Below are 22404 nucleotides of genomic sequence, written 5' to 3'. Positions count from 1 at the left end.
TATATATATATATATATATATACACACATACACACTTATACACATATACAATGGAATATTACTAAAATATGAAATCTTGCCATTTGTGACAACATGGATGGATCTAGAAAGTATTATGCTCGGGACTTCCCTGACGGTCCAGTGGTTAAGACTTTGCCTTCCAATGCAGGGGGTGCGGGTTGGATCCCTGGTTGGGGAGCTAAGATCCCACATGCCTCAGGGCCAAAAAAACAAAACATAAAACAGAATATTGTAACAAATTCAATAAAGACTTTCAAAATGGTCCACATCAAAAAAAACATAGAAAGTATTATGCTAAGTGAAATAACAGAAAGAGAAAGACAGTTACCACATGATCTCACTTATGTGTGAAACCTAAAACAAAGAAAACAAAACTAAAACAGATTCAGGGATACAGAGAACAAACAGGTGGTTTTCAGAATGGAGGAGGGGTTGGGGGGAAATAGATGAACCAGATTTAGAGGTGCAAGCCTCCAGTTATATACAAATAAATGACAGAGATGTGATGTACAGCATAAGGAATATGGTCAATAATATTATAATAACTTTGTATGGGGACAGAGTGTTATTAGACTTAGCTTGGTGATCATTTCACAGTACACACAGATGTCAAATTACTATGTAGCATACCTGAAACTAACATAATATTGTACATCAACTATATTTCAATTTTTAAGAAGTGGAGGTCTGTCAAAAACATCCCAACTTTTCATTCCACTATTAGTAAAAATATGCCATTAGAAAATGAAACATCCGGTAAAAATGCTAGGTGGGAGGCTGGGAAAATGGCATAAACTCAGAGTGTCCAAGGCAAACCAACACAGTGGTCACCCTAATTTATAGGTAAGGGAATGCTGCTGATGCTTTGCACCCAAGAATACTATTTCACACCTTGAACGGATGCAGGACTGCCCTTTGGCAATGCCAATAGAACCAAAAAAGCTCAGGAGAGAAACTAAAATCCCCTACTCTGTAAAACGCCCTTGGGAGATGTCTCAGAAGTTAGTCATAGCCCAATAGCCTGGTCTTGATAAACATTCTGTGGGTAGAGCTGTCCATCAATACAGGATGTAAGATAAGATGCATATCAACAAATGCAAACTGTGAAGAGTCAACAGCCAATTTCCAGAGTTTCCATAATTTGCAAATGTGTACATTTTCTCCAGGCACGTTGAGGATGATGGCACCTATGGCCATTGTGAGCAGACTCAGAGGGTCAGATGTATAGAACAACTATTTCAGACAAAGTAGATTTAATTGGACAGTTTAAATGTGCCTGTTTGAACACTATTTATGTTAGAAAAAAAAAGTAAATACTTCAAAAGGCCACACAGGGTTTCCCTGGTGGCGCAGTGGTTGAGAGTCCGCCTGCCGATGCAGGGGACACGGGTTCGTGCCCCGGTCCGGGAAGATCCCACATGCCGCGGAGCGGCTAGGCCCGTGAGCCATGGCTGCTGAGCCTGCGCGTCCGGAGCCTGTGCTCCGCAACGGAAGAGGCCACAACAGTGAGAGGCCCGCGTACCAAAAAAAAAAAAGGCCACACAAACAAACTTTGGTTTATCAACACAGGTTCTGGAAGGATTTGAATTAGTTATTTATAAATCAGAGGCTTCTGGGAATTCCCTGGCAGGGCAGTAGTTAGGACTCGGTGCTTTCACTGCTAGGGCCCAGGTTCAATCCCTGGTTGGGGAACTAATATCCCACAAGCCGCTAAAAATAAATAAATAAAAATTTAAAATAAAATAAAATAAAATCAGAGGCTTTTGTAGCAATTGTAGAAATATGTAACTTGTACTATTGGAGGATTGGGGAATAATGTCTTTTCTCAGTTAAATTAAATTTAGAAAGATGTCAATTAAATCTCTTAACTTAATATTAGATACAGATTTCCATGTTTGTGTAAGAACTTTATACACTTTTAATCTTTATAGCAAACCCACAGCATTGTGATAATTAAATTAATACATACAAAACACTTAGAACAGTGCTTGATACCTGTTAAAAACTTAATAAATGTAAGTTGCTGATATTAATTTTCTTTTTAAGAGAATTAGAAACAGGAGAAATTTCAGAAGTAGGTAGAGTTTACTGGAAAATTTCAAGCAACTATGTGGACATTTATTTGGTATTTTTTCCGATTCATTATTCATTTACTCAGCAAAACATTTATTGAGTACCTAGTCATTGTAACTACCCTGATTATTTGAGGCTGGTTGTCATGGAATCAATATAACTTAATTCCATCAATATATGATCAATATAATTCTATTCTTGCATCTAATTTAATTTCTTTAACCAGTCTTTACTGAATCAAATAAACCATATAATAAGCATTTATGAAGAAAGTAGCTTTAAAAAGAGTCTGTAGATTAAATGAATTCATTCTTCTGTCCCATTTCCAGACGATAATTACACTTCAGAAATGCCAGCAGGACACAAGATGCTGTAAAGCCAGAGAAATGTGAACATTAACGGAACAGCCTGGTCAGTTATGATGTCATTAAATAAAACACACACTCACATAACCCGAAGCCAAATAGACCATAAAACAATTTATTTCTTTCCACATAGAAAGACCAAATGCAGCTACCTTAAGAGCGAGGACTCTTTATGTCAATTAGGTTGTATTTTAGACATTTTCCATAAGTTGAATGATTATAATCAGAAGCTCCTAGGATTTGATAAAAATATATTTAAAGCATGTGGCAATATAAAATAACTTTAGCAAAAAAAAAAAAAGTATCAACAAAGGAGTTTTGAAATTAAAAATTTTTTTGATATACCCCAAATCTTTCTGAACTTAGTGGGTTAAATAAGATAACAGGTAGGTGAAAATGTAACAGATGTAATTAATAGTCATCCAATAAGTTTTGCTAAAAACTTTGGGTTTATGTCCCAGCAATTGAGAAAGCAACTTATTCTAATAGCTAAAGCACAAATCCTTTTACAAAATTAAGGGAGCATATAATATAGTTGTTAACCAAAATAAAATTTTAAATAATTTTTATGCTAGATAATTATGTTATTTTAAGCACTCATTTTGGAGGGAGCTGAAAGAATCAAATGAGGGGCTTCCCTGGTGGCGCAGTGGTTGGGAGTCCGCCTGCCGATGCAGGGGAGGCGGGTTCGTGCCCCGGTCCGGGAGGATCCCACTTGCCGCAGAGCAGCTGGGCCCATGAGCCATGGCCGCTGAGCCTGCGCGTCCGGAGCCTGTGCTCCGCAACGGGAGAGGTCACAACAGTGAGAGGCCTGCGAACTGAAAAAAAAAATCAAATGACGTTGCCCTAATAAAACTTTGATTCTGTTTGTGATTGAGGTTTTGCAATGCCTACATGTAAAGGAAGAATTGGAATAGAATTGATGCATTATCGCTATCTCATTTGAGTAATAACCATCCATGGATAATATAAGTCAATTTTTATAAAGGCCTGTCTCATTAATCATTTACCTTTGTGGTTAATAATTATTTATTAAAATTTTGTAATATATTTTATAATCTTTTGCTTAATTGTGTACTGCCATGTGCTGTGTAACTGTAATGAAAACTTGATCCAGAAAAAAGAAAATGTAACTTTTAAAGGTTTGTGATCATAAGTTTTAAAATTTCAATTTATTTACATATTTCTGTGGCAAAGAGCTATGAGTGATCAATAAAAGACTTTCAAGATTAAAATAATTTACATGTGGGTGAAATTCTATGGGAGAAGTAGAATGAAAATATAAATTCAAAGGGAAAGAGAAATGATACAAAATTTCAAACTGTTAAAGAGCGAGTCCATCCACTCTTTAAAAGGGTGATGAAAGGCATCAAATCACTGAAGTATTTAAAGTATTTAAAGTCCAGTTTTATTTTAAAATGTCAATGTTTCCAGTAAACCAGAAATTACCTCATTTGCAACTGTCTAAACTTATGATAACACTTTCTGATGGTCAACATAAATTGTGCAAGGGTGTGCATGGTTTTTTAAATGAATTTGGTACCTATGAAAGCAAAAGCATTGGAAGATCCCTGCTGTGAGATATAACGTCCATGCTGAATCCAAAAAGATGCAGAAGAGATATCCAGAGGAAATGGACTGGGGGCTGGTGGCAACCCCTGTAGGGCATGAGCCAAGGCTGGGAGACTAGAGAGAGAAGATGACATATTTAAGGGAAAAATGTTTTAGGACAGCTGGCGTGGAGCCCCATGAGGGCAGCTGAAGCCATGGGATTAGTCAGATCACCCAGGTGAAAAGTTAGAATAAGCAGAGCAGCAGAATCTAAGGATGGAGCCTAGCAGGTAGGGCAGGTAGAGAGGACCCCCTGAAAACACCAAGAAGGACCCCCTGAAGACACCAAGAAGGTGTCATCCAAGAAGGGGGAAGAGAATGGGGAGAGGGTATCATGAAGACCAATGGTGAGTTTCAAGGAAGGGAATTGACAAAAGTGTCCATTGAATTTAAAGAGAAAAAGGATTACTGATGAACAGGCTGGTTAAGAGCCTCTGGGTGGGAAGCCTCAGAAAGCAGTTTAAGCAAGAACAGTAGTCATGTAAAAAGTCAGAGGAAGAGTTGAATCAAGGCAGCTGCAGGAATTTGTGCTGGAGCACCTGGTGGCCTCTGTCTCCAGGGAACTGCCATTCACCAGTTCAGCTCCAATCGCTCCCGGTCTCTGTATTTCTATTCAAGTTTCAGAGTTCTGGGAGATTGGCCCAGCTCAGGTTAGGTATCTACTCTTTTTTTTTTTTTATTTTTTTATTTTTATTTATTTATTTTTGGCCGTGTTGGGTCTTCGTTCCTACACATGGGCTTTCTCTAGTTGGGGTGAGCGGGGTCTACTCTTCGTTGCAGTGTGTGGGCTTCTCACAGCAGTGGCTTCTCCTGTTGCAGAACACGGGCTCCAGGCACGTGGGCTTCAGTAGGTGTGGCGTGCAGGCTCAGTAGTTGTGGCGCACAGGCTCAGTTGCTCCATGGCATGTAGGATCTTCCCAGACCAGGGATTGAACCTGTGACCCCCTGCACTGGCAGGCGGATTCTTAACCACTACGCCACCAGGGATGTCCCAGATATCTACTCTTAAATGATCAGCCATTGTCGTGGGGTATGATAACCTCGTGGAGAATGGCCAGTGTGGGCCTGTTCCCGCATATTTGGGCTGAGTTAGAGAAGGGGGCACTACTGTCAGCCAGGAGTCCCCCTCCCCCCACCCCTGAGCTGGGGCTACCACAGACCGCCTTACCAAAGAGAAGTTTTGGGAGCAGAAGTCAGACTGCAGTGCCCAAGGAGTGAATGGGAAGTGAAAAAATGGTGTTTAAGGACTTGGCCATGATGAGACTGAGGGACAGAAGGTGGTAATCAGATAGAGTGATTGGATTAAGAGAGCGTATCAGCTTTGCCCACCAATGGAACATTCTATATACAGCCAGTGTTCGCCTCCCATGCACATAAGAATCTGGTCTTAAAATTCACCTGTAATGGTTTCTCAATGTGCCCGAACTATAAAATAGTTGATGTGGGGGGAAAGAACGTGGATTTTAGATACAGAAGACATGGGTTGGAGCCCCGGGCTCTGTCCTTGAGTAGATGTATGACTTTAGGCACCTTGCTTAGTTTCTCCAAGTAAAAAGAACTGAGGAATGATCAAATCACAAAATGTATGTAACTATTTTATAAACTGTAAAGAACTAAATAGATAATATGGTGTAATATCCACAACAAACATACAGATTTGAATTGGCTCACATACACCACCAGCAGCATCATTCACTCTTCAGAAAATTCTATGCGCTTGTTAGTCTAATAACATTTTTGTTTTGGAAAGCATAGAGCTTTGGAGGTAAGAAAGGTCTGTAGCAATCATCTAATCAAACTCTCAGATTTTGTCAAAAAGAAGCCGATGCTCAGAGAAGTTTAGTGACTCATCTAAAGTCACACAGCTAGTAAGAGACAGGATGAGGACTTGACTCAAGCTTTCCTGACTTCTAATCCCGTACTCGTTCCACTTTATTATGCTTCTTGTATTTGACTTATATGTTGAAGTATTACATACTCTTTCTGTTGTATCACATGTGATTTTTTTCAAAGTCTTTCCACCATAGTAAAATCTACTTCTTTGGAAAAAGAGAGAAATCTATACTGCATGGTCTCAAATGAGAAGAGAAATTTCTGTTAGGTCATAGAGTCCTTGGCTTCCAGTCTTGGGGATAAAGAAATTGCACTGGTATAACTGAAGGGAATGGCTACTCAGGGCCAAGAGCAGTATCAGAACATGTAGCCGTCTTGGGAGCACAGGTCTGAATCTTGGCAAGGTCAACACGAGAGCTTAACCTTTTAAGACAGATAAATTGAGTTCTTGGAATGCCCCTGTTTAGTGGGCTTGTAGGGGTCTTTCGGATGAGCCCCTTGCTAAGTGAAGTTCGGTCTGCTTTGCATCAACTTCACACAATCTCAAGATAATCTCAGACTGGATCTCCATGAAGCCAAAGCCAGCAATAGGAAATTCAGTCTATCAACTCTTTATTTGGCATGGGAGAAATTGCTATATTATCCATTGCAACGTTATTTATCTTAGTGAAGTTTAGAAACTGCCTACACGTCCCCAAATTAGGAAATGCTTAAATGAATTATGATCCATTTCAATGAAGGAATATTGTGTAGTCAAAGAAAATTATGCTTTCTTAGAATCTAAGCATCTTACAGTTAATTTTTTAAAATAATTTACCTTATATTTTTGACAAATGTTGATACCGTATTGACTCAGCCTGGGTAATATCATGTATGAAGCACTTTATAATGTTTCCATTGACCAATCATATTATCTGGCCCATCCTGTAGCCTCTTACCTATGACTACTACAGAAAACTTCTGAGTTCTGGTGGGATTCATGAGGATGGGGGTGTAGTTACATAACTCTAGAAGTGGGGTATTAATCCTTTACATTATACTGAAAGGTATGACAATTCTCTTAAAGTTAAAAGTACTATCTAAATTTAAATGCTATATCTCTGTTAAACACTTTTTTAGTCTTATTATTTAATTAAATATTTTTTCTACTAAGTAAATACTTTTTTAATGTAATACTTTTTCAGTGTCTAATTCTGGCATTGTAACAATGGTACAAATTAAACTCAGACAGGCTAAAATCAAAAAGACTGTAATAACAAGTTTGAGAAAGTATGTGGCGATATTGGAACTCTCATACATTGCTTGTAGGAATGCAAAAATGGTGCAACCATTTTGGAAAACAGTTTGGCAGTTCTACAAAATGTTAAACATAGAGTTACCATATGACCCAGAAATTCCATTCCTGGAATATACCTAAGAGAAATTAAAACACATGTCCATACAAAACTTTGCACGCAAATGTTAACAGCAGCATTATGCACCATAGCCAAAAAGTGGAAGTAACCCAAATTTCTGTCAACTGATGAATGAATAGACAAAATGTAGTATATCCATAAAATGGAATATTATTTGACCATGAAAAGGAATGAAGTATGAATACATGCTACGACATGAATGAACCTTGACGACATTATGCTGAGTGAAAGAAGTCAGTCACAAACTGCTACATATTATATGATTCCATTTATATGAAACATACAGAATAGTCAAATTTATAGAAACAAAAAGGAGAATAGTGGTTGCCTAGGGCTGGGGGTGTTTGGAAGAAAATAGGGATTGACTGCTAGTGAGTACAGTTTCCTTTTGCAGTGCTGAACTGTTGTAAAACTGATTGCAGTGAGGGTTACACAACTCTGTGAATATACTAAACACCATGGAATTGCACACCTTAAATGGGTGAATTGTATGGCATGTGAATTATATCTCAATGAAGCTGCTAAAATATAAACTCAGATACTAAAGGGCTGTTCTCTGATTGAATGCAAGGTCACACACATTGGGAAAAGGAACATTTGTTTCTTCTCTGAAATTGAAAGATTGGAAGTCCCTAAAGTCAAGATTTCAAATGAATGAGAAAAGGCGTATGTGAAATCAACAACAAATGGGGAAAATATCCAATCTAAAACTTAGATCAGAAATGCAATGCACCTAGCTTCATGTTTAAAACACCATCAAATGGTAGAATACAAACCAAAGCACTGTTTTATACATCTCTCATAAAAATAATCTAAAGTATCACAAAAGTCAGTGGAAAATGATAATATGCATGGTATGTGGTGATACCAGCTCAGTGATTTCCTTAACCAATCGATCCTAGTTTTGCCTATCATAAGCAGAGGCAATTTTAATATATCTCTTGCTTTTGCCGGAGGGAGGAAGCCATTCCCACATCATGATCACATCCTTATAGAAACTGAAAATGTGTGTTCAAGCCATGGTGGTCCTGCAAAAATGTAAACTCATAAAGGGGTTCTTGATTCATTGTCATCATTCATTTTGTTCACTGGAATAACCAGAGTTTTGCCAGGTTATACAATGACTGATAGCTTTTTCATAAAAGGGTATTTTATAAAATATTGAAATGTAGCTTATTTCTACCTGATAAATGCCTGGACCTGTAAACTTTGAACCCTCATTGGCCTTTGTTGCTTGTGACCTTGTTAAAATGATTAATGTTCTCTTAACAACTGCAGGCTGCGAAGGCAGCATGTACTTACTGTGCGCAGATTCTTTATTCGAGGCAAAATGAGGCCGTTCAAATATAAAACTGCTAATAATATTCACTCTAGTCCCCAGGGAGTTGTATCATTTTTTTTTTAATTTCAGGTACCCTACGAGAGGGCAAGTATGTATTTTTGATATACGTATTTTTTTTATGTTAAAAAATTACAAAGGACCCTCAGATCTTAATTTCAAAAAAATGTATGTTAACACAATCTCCTCATCATCTCTAAATGAAAAATAAATGAATGGACATTAGGATTACCTTATCACACATTTAAAGTTATTATTGTTTTATGAGTGTTTAGTAGCATTTTGTACCAGTTTGCTGTTATCATCAGAGTTGGTGAGTTATATCATTACTGAGCTATGTGAAGTCTCAAACCCGCCAACTCTATCCACTGTTAATATCCATCACTTAAATAGTAAGGATCTGCCTTTGCCAGAAGTCAGCAGCATTGCTTTCAGGGACTAGATGAGAAATGGACTGGCTCTTTCTTAATTAACATCACTCTGGAAATGGTGAAGATGTAACAAAGTTTTCTCACTGGCTTTACACCAGAGTTGAAAACAAAACATAACAAAACAAAAAGTTCTGCTGGCCTACAAAATGTTTTATGAGCCCAGTGTTCCCTGAAAAGCCTCATGGGAAATAAATAAAATTAGAAGACTTTAGCAACTTGCTCAATGTACATCATTACTTCCAGTGGATAAAAGGATATTTGCAACTCTGAAAATGAATGTCTTGGACAAAATACATTTTCTTATGACTATGGCAAGGAAGATCCTCCTTGTTTAGGGATAGGAGGAAGCAGGGGATGGAGGGTGACCCAAAAGTATTAGGGAGAGCAACTTTGTTTTAAAGAGCTCACCTACAGTGGAATCAACGGATTATTACATCAGTGCTACAAACAAGGCATTTCCTACCTCATTCAGGATCCACATCACCATAGGCAGGGTTTTTGTTTGGCAATTTACATAAAATATTACTAGAGGTAAGTTTTTTTTTCCTTAATGGCTCCAAGGTTAAAGTTGAAAATACCAACTTGAGGTTGTGCAGAGATGTGGCCATACTGAATGTCATTCCACGTATCCCAGTAAATCATTTCATTATCCATAATAATAATCTTCACTGGCTTTAGAAATAATTGCTTTGCTAAACTTAAAGGAAGTCTGATTTTAATTTGCTATCTACATCTACATTCTCATATTCTTTTTATAGATTTTTTAACAAGTTATCAGTAGGATCTTCCTTCACTCAAACATAAGTGAAAGTTTTATCTATCTTGAGATATCACTAAAATAATTTATTGCTGGGGAAACAAAACCTTTTGTCTCAAAATATATTTCTTCCCGACAGCTGTGGTATTTCAGGGAAAGCACCAAAGCTATGATGATCTGGACTGCAATCAACCATTCTTAATAGGAAATTTTACAGACTTTTAATAAGATATCTTCAAATAATTTATGGGGAGAGGTTTTGAAGTGAAGAGGCATTGTTTGGCAATATGTTCTTCCTCTAATCTCAGGAAATTTAAATAAAAGAGAGCTCATTTCCTCTGAACTCAGCAGTTCTCCTTTTAAAAAAAAAAAGAGAAAGATTAAGAAAAACACCTGCTACAATAGTCCCAAAACATGGTTTACTTGCTTCAAACAAAATTGTGCTAAAACAAACAAACAAACAAACAAATACTTCAGTACTATTAAAGACTTCTCTTGTAGACTTCCTGGTTAGGAATTTCCACAAACAAATCCAGAGAGCCAGGATTGTCTGAAAATCATCAGAGAATCGTCCCCTGTTTACTGAATGTGTAGAATCGTGCCCAGGCCACTCTGCCCCCTGGACCAGTGGTTCCCAAGCTGTCCTATATCTTGACCCCCACCTCCAGCTGTTTGTTGGTTTTGATGTTATCTTGATGTTACTCTGAATGCTTCCCATTAAAGTTTCTACATTCATCTTCTTTGATTTCCCACCATTTTGTTGTGGGTTTTGTCTGGCTGATTGGTTTTGGTTTATAATGTTGTTTTCCTACTTGACAATGGAACTTTAAACTCTCTTTACCTGTCATCACAATGATAATTTCACCATCTCAGGATATACTGACATTCGTTCTATTTGGTTCCTACCTAGGGTAGGAGATGGACTACATCCAAGCCTCTCAGGCTTTAATGTAGATACATGTAAATCACTTGGGTGTCCTGTTTAAAATGTAACTTTGACTTAGTGGTTCTCCTGTGACGCTAGAAATTCTGCATCTCTAACAAGCTCCCAGGTGATACCAATGCTACTGACCCTTGGACCACACGGAGTAGCAAGGACTAGATGATATCAAAGGTCTCTTCCAAGTTTAAATGCCATATCCTAGGAGTTTCAGTGAGGTTCCTGTGGGGTCACTGAAGGCTCTATGAAACGACCCAAAATTCTTATCAGAAAAATTTTTTAAATTTTGACAGCCACATATAATGCCCTTCTTCAAGAAATGCAACCAGGAGAATAAAAATAAACCAAACATTAGCTGATTAGAAGCAACCATGATGTTGAACATAATCTTTGTCTTGGGTCAAGAGAAAATTATTTTATTCATTTTCACACTAGATCTTTCTGTCCTTCTCTTTTTTCTTCCAATAACCTTGACCCCTCTCCCACACACACATTCAGTTGGATAGCTCCTGTACTTACATAAATTTTGCTTTCATTCATCAACCATCATCCAGAAACTCACAGCTGTACTGTTAAAAGAAAAGAAAAAAGGTACTCAGCTACGCCTCTGATAAGATGTACACAAGTTTACTCAAAGCCTAGTTGTGTTCTCAAGGAAGGATGGGAGGAAATGTGGATTCATCATGTATGTTCCCAAGATATCCTGAAGCTTTAGCCACTAATCCAGGAGAATTCTTCCTCCAATACCAACTCATTCCTATATCATTCAGACTGTATATAAGGCTAGAGATGGATAATTCTTAAACCTTCAGCCAAGATATAAATTGAAATTTTCTCCAAGCTTAAAAAAGAATTGTCTAGCTTAGAATCTATTGTTGTGGGCTGGGTTTCATGGATTTTTCCTTCTTTTCTCTTATGAGTAAGAGATATAGTAATTTAGAAACATGGAAAACTGATATCCCAGTTTTCTTTTTCTGTTTTCTGTATTTTTCAAGAGTAGAGATCAAGAGTGATGACCTCAGTTTTCCACTTCACTTTGTAGATGAATATCCAATTTAATGAAAGAAAAGATTTCAAGAACATTTATGCTATATTGGACAAATGTAAGTGGAAAGAATTTTTAAATCCTTCAAGAAATTAACTTTTTGGGGCTTCCCTGGTGGCGCAGTGGTTGAGAGTCTGCCTGCCGATGCAGGGGACACGGGTTCTTGTCCCGGTTCGGGAAGATCCCACATGCCGTGGAGTGGCTGGGCCCGTGAGCCATGGCCGCTGAGCCTGCGCGTCCGGAGCCTGTGCTCCGCAACGGGAAAGGCCACAACAGTGAGAGGCCCACGTACTGCAAAAAAAAAAAAAAAAAAGAAATTAACTTTTTGTAAAATTTCCAAATGCATTTGCATACTATAAGCCTTAGAGCATATTGTTTGAACTATTCAGAGACCAAAACAACCAAGGTCAGACATAAATTCAAAGGCCTTCAACAAGAGCAAGTAAACAGAAACAAAATGATGGAGAATGGGACAGGGCAAGGGAGGGAAGAGCAAGCCAGAACTGAAACTGTTGTCTCTTTCTGGGAAGGCTGCTCTTTGGAGAACATTTAGAGCTGGGAGGGAGGGAGGGAATATCAGTTTAGCCAGTAGAATCAATCCAAGGGATCAACAGTGTAGCTGATGACGCAGACATTGCTGTGTAACAAGCTATCCTGAAACCTAGTGGCTTAGAACAGCAGCTCTTCTTATTGTGTCTCATAATTTTGTGGGTCAGGATTTCGAGAAGGGCTTGGCTGTTCCATGTGGTGTCAACAGAATTCTCTTGGGGGTATTCAGCTGGTGGATAGGCTCATCTGTAGGATCCAAGACGGCTTTGCTTATATGTCCAGTGATTTGACGGGGATGGCTGCAAGGCGAGGCTCAGCAGGGACTGTCAACCAGAATGACTTCATGAGGTTTCTCCAGCATGGCAGCTTGAGGGGTCAGACTTCTTACAAGAGCCAGTGTCTCGGTGAACAAGGCAGAATCTGCATGGCCTTTTGTGACCCAGTTTTGGAAGTCACACAACATCACTTCTCTGTACTCTTTTGGTCAGAGTAGTCATAAGCCTACCCACACTCAAAGGAAGGGACATAGACCACGTGTCTTGAAGGGAGAAGTGTCAAAGAATTTGGGGCCATCTTCAAAAACTGCTACACCCTCAAATCCATGAAATACTTCTAGAAATGGTAGAGATCAGTATTTAACTACTGGCTACCATAGGGAATGCAAACTCAAACAAATGTTATCTTTTTTTCTCGGTGTGTGTGTGGAAGGATGTATTTGAAGTAAAAGCTGTATCTCCTTATTCACAGTATATTCAGAAGTACAGAATCAATTGTCTAAAATTTTATTACATAATTTGGCAATAATTCAGTTACTTATTTCTAGATTACTTACTACTGGTATTGTATTCCAGTGCCACCTGCTTTGTAAGGCATGCAAATGTTGTATCCACTGTCAACTACGTGACAACAGATTGTAGCTCTCACTAATAACGATAGACTGTTAGCATATTGTGAGGTTTTATTCATGTTAGGATTTTACTCAATTCCCCTGAAAAATAGAAAATGAGTGGTTTACAAAGTCCTTTGATAGCTATGAATTAAATATTACATGGCACAAATCATCATTGTTAGTAACAGTAGTCATTGTTTGTTTAGTGGCTTTGGGCCAGATGTTGTTTTAGATCCTTTACTTAAAATTTCCAAACTCCTGTCCACAGCTTTGTAAGTAGCTTATTAAAGTTTTATTATTATTAACCAGTAAAATAAATCAAAATCCAGGGAAGATTTTTTTGAAAGGGAATGATGTAAAATAATATATAAAACTTTGTACACCACTCATTATCTGACACTTTTAACTGTTCACTGTCCAAATTGTTCTTCTCTGCTCCGGGAGCAGCTGAGATTTGCATGCAGCCAAAAAAAATTTGGCAAGAATCAAAAAAATCGAGAGCAGGCCACAAGCTGGTTCATCAGAGAGAGTGGTATCCTCACACGTCTGAAGGGTCCATCTTAAGTACCTGATTCTCATGCGTGATATATCCTTGAACAACCTCTTCCACCCTTTCATTTGTAGGTCAATTAAATATAAAAACACTTGGCGAGTGACTGCTAATGGGGATGGGGTTTCTTTTGGGCTTGATGAAAGTGTTCTGGAATTACATATGGATAATGATTGCACAACCCTTTGGAAAAAATCCCCACTGAACTGCACGTTTTAAAAGGATGAATTTTATGGTATGTGCATTATAGCTCAACAAAAATATAAATATACTGTTAATAATACATGATCCTTACAGAAAAAAATTGGGAAAGGATTATTATTAATGATCAAAAACCTTTAAAAATACTTAAACAGGTCTAGTTGTTACATACAAGATATCATAGAGCACGATCTAATTTATATTTTCTACCATTGTGTTGACAGTACCAGCCACAGTAAGGTATTAAATTCTGCACTTGGGCAAATGAACAGTGAGTTAATCTTTGCCACTTGTCCCCACTTACTATCACCACACCAGCCACACTCCCTAAACCGCTCATTAAAATGTCATGGAAAGAATGTGACCCAACTCCTTCAGCCCCGGCTCTAACAAGACTATCACTGCTACCAAATCAATATGTAAACTCACACACACTCCATTTGATCAACTATCCAAAGTCATGTTTACTTTGAAATTCATTTGAAGCCCCAGCACCAAAAAAACCCACCAAACCGAAAATTGCTTCTCATGGTTATTACAGTTTTCTTCTTTTTTTGGTCTTTTCTCCACTTTAATGGTTTTATCCATTATTAAGGCTCACATTATGTTAAAAAATAGAGATTTTTATTTGACTACTGAAAAAAAGGCCGCCAAAATGCCTGCCAATAACTAGAACTTAGAGTGTGTGACAGTGGTGCTAAAGTACTGAGATAATACACACAAAATATCCAAGCATATACTGGTAAAGGGAAGTTCTTGAATTAAGTCACTAAATCCCAGGGTTGTAGCTATCATTCAATAGCTCCCCACCATATTCTTCCACAACAAATAAAGGGTCTCAGATTTTTGCCACTGGAGATCAATATAGGGTGGTTTTGCCTCTGGAAATAGCTGGGCCATGGGGCTGCTAAGCTCACTGACAGAGTAGATCGAAGTCATACAGGCGAGCAGCAAAGAGAATGTCAGCAAGCTCCTCGTTCTGAGCTGGGGGTAAAGATGCTGACGTAGTGAAGTCACCTGGAGCACAGCTCTCCTTGGCAGCGCTCCCTCTCCTGGCGTTCCCAGGCCCCTGCTGGCCCCGAGTGGCCCCGCGATGCCTGGGGCCCTCTGATGCGTCTCTCCACTCTAGCCGTCACCTCTGACCATGGCCTCTGCTCCCAAATTAGTCCTCCCATAGCTCTCCATCAAAGCTCCTATTTCCTCCCTGATCTCTCCCCATAAATGTTAGAAAAGTGATACGGAATATTTACAAGATGATGCTTTGAAAATGGCACAGCTCTATAGAAATGGCCTTTGTTAGTGAAACTAATGTTATTACTCAGCGTGGTTTATTTACATATGAAAAGAGGTTGTTTGTGGTGATACCTTGGCCGTAGGAAGGAACTGGTAATGGTAGAATGGTAAATGGGAAGAATGTTTTGGGAGATAGAAGTTTCCCATCCATTCATCCAACCATCATTCCAACACATCACATCATAAAGCTGCTATCTATTCTGTGCTATTGTTAAACATATAAGGGTTCCGAATTTCATTAATTTATAGTTTGAGGCTACACTGTGCATCTTTAATGCTAAATCGATTATTATTATATGTATACTATCCATATGGCTGAGAAAATGTGGATCACTTCAGTGAGTTTCTGACTATGTTTATTGAATGCTTATTATTACCCTGAAGTGTTCATTATCCCAGGGGTCCCTTCTATTCTGGCCCTTTAAGTTGCCTAACTCACCACACGCCCTAGCTCTTCCTGAAATAAAGGCACAAACAGCAGAAGACTCCACACCTTATTCCAGCATATGCTACTCCCCCTTCTGTTTGAAGACCCATCACGTTCCCCTTCTAGCTTTTCGAACTTTGGATTTTCACAAGATTCTAAACTCTGCTGTCTCTCCTGGTTCTGGTCTCCCCACTAGTTTCAAATGAGAAATTCCACCTGCACAGAATCTAACAGGGACCAACCAGTCCAATCTCCCAGCAAAAAGGTGGTAGAATTCACATAGGCAGAATCTTACCTTCAACACTAGTAATTGTCATATAATAATTTGTTATGTAATGGCTTACTTAGATTCAATTTTCCTGGGACAACCTGAGAAATAATTCTTTTATTCTGTAAGACTGTTAACCCCATTTAACCAACCTCATACGATGCCAGAAACATGACATATTCTTGCATGTCTTAAATAGAATGTATATGTAAAATATACCATGGTATGGTATTTTATGCCTCACACTTAACTCCAGGAGGCTGTTGACTGAAAAACAATGTGCAACGTGAGAGTTGTGAGTTAAGTTTTATCTGGGGCAAAATGAGGACTATAGCCTGGGAGACAGCATTTCGGATAGCTCTGAGAAACTGCTCCAAAGAGGTTACAGGGAAAGGTTAATATGTATGTGATTTTGGTGAAGGGGGAATACATGAAATCAAGCACACCTTTTTTGCAGAAGGTTTCAGCTAGTCACGAGGAGCAGACTTCACCATGAAGGATTTTAGTGCTTTTCTAAATGAGATGAAAGAATTGGGCTCATAAAATCTTCTCCTGAAAGTCTCTAACTAGCTGAAGACTTGTTCTGCCAGTTTTTCCCAGATCACAGAGTGCCTCATTCTCAATCTTCACCCTGAACTCCTTTCAGGGGGTGTTGAAAGTCAGCCGCTACAGCAGCTCATAATTTAACCCTTGTAGAGGTAGATGGTAAGTGCCAATTTGCAGTTGGCAAGGCATATACATACAGCAGTGGAAATAAATAATACCCAAGATTTTTTTTTACAAAAGACTATACCTCCTGATACTTCATAAATCAAAATAAATTCATCCAATTTATACTTGGCCCAAGATTCTTTACACAGGCAACATTTTTAAAGGAAAAGGAAGGACAATGCTATTGGCATTATATTTTATGTGTGTTGGTTGGCGTGAATGCATTAAGGGCATATATATGAGGGCTGGATCCATGGGTTTACAAATGCAAACAAGATGGCTTGAATTTACCTATCACCGAGCAGACGTGCTCAGAAGAAGCATGATCCATGTAATTTCTGTTTCCTAGTGGGAAACATGGTAGATTAGCACTCAGCATCCATCCAGCCTTCTTCTAGTAGTGTTCTCATATGGCAGGCTGGAAAACTGAAGTGAAGGACACTTCCTAGAGTCACTTGAAGCTAGGTATATTATTTCCTAGGGTTGCCGTTAACATATTACTACAAATTGGACGGCTTAAAACAACGGAAGTATATTTTCTGGAAGCCAGAATTCCAAAATCGAGGTTTTGGCAGGGCTGTGCTCTCTCTGGAGGCTCTGGGACGGAATCCCTCTTCCAGCTTTTGATGGCTCCAGGCATTCCTTGGTTTGTGGCTGCATCACTCCACTTTCGTCTCTGCCTTTATCTTCGCATGGCCTTCTCTTCTTTCTGTGTCTTCTCCTGTCTCTTACAAGGATATTTGTCATTGGATTTAGTACCCACCCAGATAGTCCAGGATGATCTTATCCCAAGACATAATTATTTCTGCAATGACCTTTTTTCCAACTAATGTAATATCCTCAGGTTCTGGGTAGACATATCTTTGGGGGAGCCACCACTCAGCCTACTACACTAGGTTTCTGGATGTGAACTTGGTTCTGTCCATTGGATGCACTGCGTGAGAGTTGGAAGGCAGAAGTGAGGAGGGCGCTAGTTTTCTACTACCTTGGCTGAAGCTGTTGGCAATCACAGTTATTAAGATCTTCGGATTTTCTGCAGCAAGTTAGCAAGGACAGCTTTTAAATTTGTAAAGAGCAAGAGCAGTTGCAGGACTTCCTGATCTCTAGAAGGCAGCTCCAAACCTGTCTTATTGAAGCCAAAAGAGTCCTCCTGATTCCCCCCTTCCCAAATGTGGCAAAGGCAGGAGCTCTCCTGGCAGGTCAGTTCTTTAGTGGTGTTTTTGGAGTAATTCTGGAGATCCAACCTAGAATCCTAATTAAATCACTTTCTGCTTAAATAGCAAGTTAGTCAACTAAACCCTACCAATACCTCATGGCAACTAAAAAGAAAATTTTAGTATTTAAAATAGTATAGTTTTAGCTTGAGCTCCATACTGTTTCTTATGTCTGACTCATGGTGACTAGACCAAAAATCATTTGAACAGTGAAGCACAGGGCAATTTTTTTAGGGTAGTGAAACTATTCTGTATGATACAGTAATGGTGGATAATTGATGCTATACATTTGCCAAAACCTGTAGAATTTCACAGCACAAAAGGTGAACCGTAATGTATGATGATTTTTAAAAACTCATTTAGGAGGCTGGGGGATCCTCCTGAAGAATGTGGCAAAATAGTCAACTCTATTACAATTGTATGAAACAACCTGTCTGAAGGCGCAACTTTGGAAATAAGTAGTCTGTGAGATTAAAGGCCAAAAGAACTTTTTTTTTTAAGTATCACTTAAGATTTCCTTTTTAAGTGATTATTTTCCTTCTTCATTCTTACCTGGGACATTATCTATAGAAGATATAAGGGAACCCCAGCCTTTTCTTATAAATAACCAACATGTTCTTGAAAATGCAAAATTTGTTCTTAAGCTAATGTGAAAGATGTGAAATGGTGACCCAAGGCTTGATTCAGCTTACAGACACAATTTGCTTAGTCTGCGCTGTGTTTTAAGAACAGGGCAAGTAGTTGATTATATTTCAAAATCAGGGGATTGCATATAGAAACTTGGATTTCCAGATTTTTGGAAAAATCAGAAGGTCTAGCAAGACTGAGCCCATACTTGCACCTGACAATGTGCACGGCAACAACGGACTACAGCTAAGAAGATGCTGACCTCTTTAGACAAGACCTGCTATCCAGGTCCCCATGGTTTTCACTACTTACCTAACTTACCTTGTAACTAAAGATGCCCCATAGATATCTGAGCTAAGATGCCCCATAGACATTTCAGTTTGCATCCCCTGAGATAACGGGAAGATTCAGGGCATCCTATGAAAGATTGTGAAGAGGAGGCGGTTTGTCCTTTCAGCCTACATCTCCCCTTTCAACACCCTTTCCCCACCTTTCAACTTCACTTTACCCCTATTTCCCAAGGCTTCCTAACATCCTCCCTGTTTTCCCAGAGAAAAGTAATCTGACAATGTGTGACTTAACATAGCATCCTTTGCATTTGCAGAGAAGAGAGTGTAGAAAAGCCTTTTTCACTGAAAGCAGTGGATTTTTAATGACAACATTCTAGGCACCATGAGGCATATTCTAGACCACAAGCCTTTACATGACTAGTCTACCTATTCATAAGGCAGGTCTTGGGCACATTCTCTATGCTAAAGCTTGAGAGGCGTGTCCATTAGAATCGAGATTCTTTTTTTCTTAACATGGGCATAGTAATAGTGAAACATACTAGCTAGTGAGCCTTTAGTGTTGAAAACTACTCATTAAATATATTGGTTCTTTGATGTCCAACTCATAGCAAACTCTCACGGTTATTTTGCCAAAGGAAGTCAAAATTATCAAGTTGTGTTTTTTAATGGGGATTGATACACTTTTATGAAAGGGACTTTGCAGAATTTTAAAGGAACATTCATTTCCCTTCTTCCTAAGTACAGTAACCTTGCCGTGGCCCCGTGAGACTGCTCGACACCAGTGTGAATCTGCTGCTCCCTCATGAATTTCACAACCCATCCAACAAAGTACTCTGACTTTTTCACCTAAATATCAAAAACTTTCAGTTAGCCAAGAGAAGAAAACATCATTATCAAAAGCCTTTCTCATACTTGATTCAATGGAAACCGCTGACCATATATAGGAAAAATAGCAGGCCTCTGAGATTTAGATGGGGGCATTCATCTTTCCTTTGTGATAAAAAGTTTGGCTGGTGACTTGGGAACTCACTACACGCTTCATTGACAGAAATGCCCTCTTTCTGCTTGAAAGCGTGGGCACTTCAGAAGGGCCTCCCCTCGCAGGATGAGTAAAAACAATATCATTTTCCCTGATAGCTGCTGAATTGAAGTGAAGGATTATTTATTTAAACTTTTGAAGCATGAAGCAAAATGCAGCCAGTATGTACTGTGTCTGTCTTAGAAACCATAAGTCAGAGGGAAGAGTTTACGAAGCATTCGGTCAGGGGGCTGATTCCCACTTTCTCGTGTAAACCACACAGACCATAAGGTCGCAGCACCAGCCTCTGAACTCCTATTAAAGAAGCGATCGTTTTCAGCTCCCTGGTTCCTACTATGGCACAATCCCATTACCTCCTCTTTCCTCACAAAAATATGTTTCGAATTATTCCACGGCTGATGGTTGATGAAAAGCTCTTTTATTACTTGCTAACAGTCATTGTTATTACCAAGAACCGTGGGTCTGAGCGCCTTTGCTGTCCCGCCTCCCATCCTGCTGCCAGTCCCATCTAACCCATCACATCAGCACCTAACTGGTCCTGAGAGTTTCACACATTCCTGAAAACCTGGTGTGGCTACCTGCAGTCAGGCCTCCTGCAAATCACCTCCATTGCTGCTTGAGCCTAAGTTCAAGATGCTAAAACAGATGTGGAAAGTGAAATTTAATAACTACGCTGTTAACTAGTCCTTTTACTTTCTTTTATCTAAATACGAGCCTCTCAACAGATCCCAGAGGACCCCTAAGGCACAACTTTTCTGCTTTTTTTTTTCTTCTCATTTTTAAGGTATTATTAGACACTTACACCTGAGAATGAATTAGTTTATCAGCTCGTTCCTGAGAACAGGGGGAGGAGAGCACCAAAGCATTCAGTGCTTGGTCGGAGCAGCATGTCAGAGACGTGAGGGAGAACAAAGCAGGGGACGAGGCCCGGAAGACAACGCGACTCCTCCAGCCTGGCAGAACAGGCCCGGGGACAAATGGGGTGGACCAGACCTCCGAGAGGTCCACAGAGACACCTACTGGGTGCAGACCAGACAGGTGACCCTGGGGTTCTTGTGGGACAGCATCGCCCTGTCCCTGTAAGGGAGCTGGGAGGGGGAGCCGTCTCTGCACTGGACGCCGAGGCCCAAGGTGCAGATGAGAGCAGAAAAGCAGAAAAACTCCAAAATATATTGCCCTCCTTCCTATCTCTCATTTTAGAGTAAGTCTTTATATTAGTTTTCTGCTGTTGCTTTAATCAATTATGACAACTTTAATGGCTTAAAACACAGACATTTATTCTCTTACAGTTCTGGAAGATGAAAGTCCAAAATAAGTTTTTTGGGGCTAAAATCAGTGTCGGCAGGGCCAGTTCTTTCGGGAGGCTCCATAGGAGGATCTATTATCTGCCTCTTCCAGCTTCTGGCGGCTGCTGGCATTACCTGGCTTGTGGTCACATCACTTCCATCTCTGCTTCTGTTGTCATATCACCTTCTCTTCTGTAGTCAAATCTCACTCTGCTTCCCTCTTACAAGGACACTTGGGATTACATTTAGGACCCACTTGGATAATTCTCGGTAATTTCCCCATCTCAACATCTTTAATTTAACCACAGAATCTATGAAGTTTCTTTTGTCATATCAGGTAACATCTTTGGAGGCGGGGTGGGGGTAACACACATTCAGCCTACCATAGGTGCCAAGTATGAAGTAATTATATTGTATTATTATTTCCTTCTAGATTTTAAACTTGGATGTTCCAAGAACACAGTGCTTTATCTAAGTAGTAACTCTCTATGGGAAAAAAATCTTCAGGAATCTTGACAGCCCCTCTAAATGAATGGTGCTTTAAATATTGACAGGTTTTGATATTTGGATCTAGAATTTTTTTTAATTCAAACAAGTCCTAGTCACCCTAGTCTTCAGATTGTGGTTTCTTAGTACCATTTCCCTCTAAATGACTGGATAAATAGCTGATCCCAGGTCTAGGGTAGGAAATCTACAATATGAGCCTGAAACATCTCTCTGTGAAAGTTAGAAGGTCAAGAGACAACTTGCAAAAGATCCCACTGGCCAATAATCATAATGGATTGAAATATATCAAATATATATATATATAAGTCCATGAATTTGAACTGATTCCTCGACATCTTTGGAGGATGCTGGGGAATCAATTTATTATTTTAAAATCTGGTAAATAAAGGGAAAGAATCATGCATTTGTCCTGCTTTTTCATATGAACTATATCCTAGGGAAATCAAGTAGTTGATGAGAGCAATTTTCTCTTTATAGAATTATTTCAGCTGATAAACATTTAGGGAATTTTAGAATTAGAAAAATCAAGGTAACCCCTAATGAATCAGTGAATTGTGCAACTCCTAATGAATTAATGGATCTAGGCAATGATGATCCGTGGCTGCTAATGTCATAAAAATTAACACCTCTGAACCACTACTTATAACACATCTTGCTAAAATGAATCTAATCAAAACTCTAGAGCTAATAACCAATTCACAGGACATATGAAGGAGAAAGGAA

At 39.1% G+C, this 22404-nt stretch overlaps 1 long non-coding RNA gene across 1 annotated transcript in view; it reads right to left on the bottom strand.

Annotated features, from left to right (window-relative positions):
- Positions 1–1963: 1963 nt before the first annotated feature.
- The window catches only part of LOC132597673 (uncharacterized), a 38824-nt gene continuing 18383 nt past the window's right edge, over positions 1964–22404 (bottom strand). The window contains exons 2-4 of the long non-coding RNA XR_009564885.1: positions 11305–12121; positions 2612–3277; positions 1964–2464 (exon numbers count right to left, since the gene is read on the bottom strand). This is a non-coding gene — a long non-coding RNA (uncharacterized lncRNA). The remainder of the gene's footprint in view (positions 2465–2611; positions 3278–11304; positions 12122–22404) is intronic.

The sequence above is a fragment of the Globicephala melas genome, chromosome 8 (genome assembly GCF_963455315.2).
Source record: "Globicephala melas chromosome 8, mGloMel1.2, whole genome shotgun sequence".
NCBI lineage: Eukaryota > Metazoa > Chordata > Mammalia > Artiodactyla > Delphinidae > Globicephala > Globicephala melas.
The sequence above is the reverse complement of the archived record's forward strand: the minus strand, read 5'-3'. Positions and strand labels throughout refer to the sequence as shown.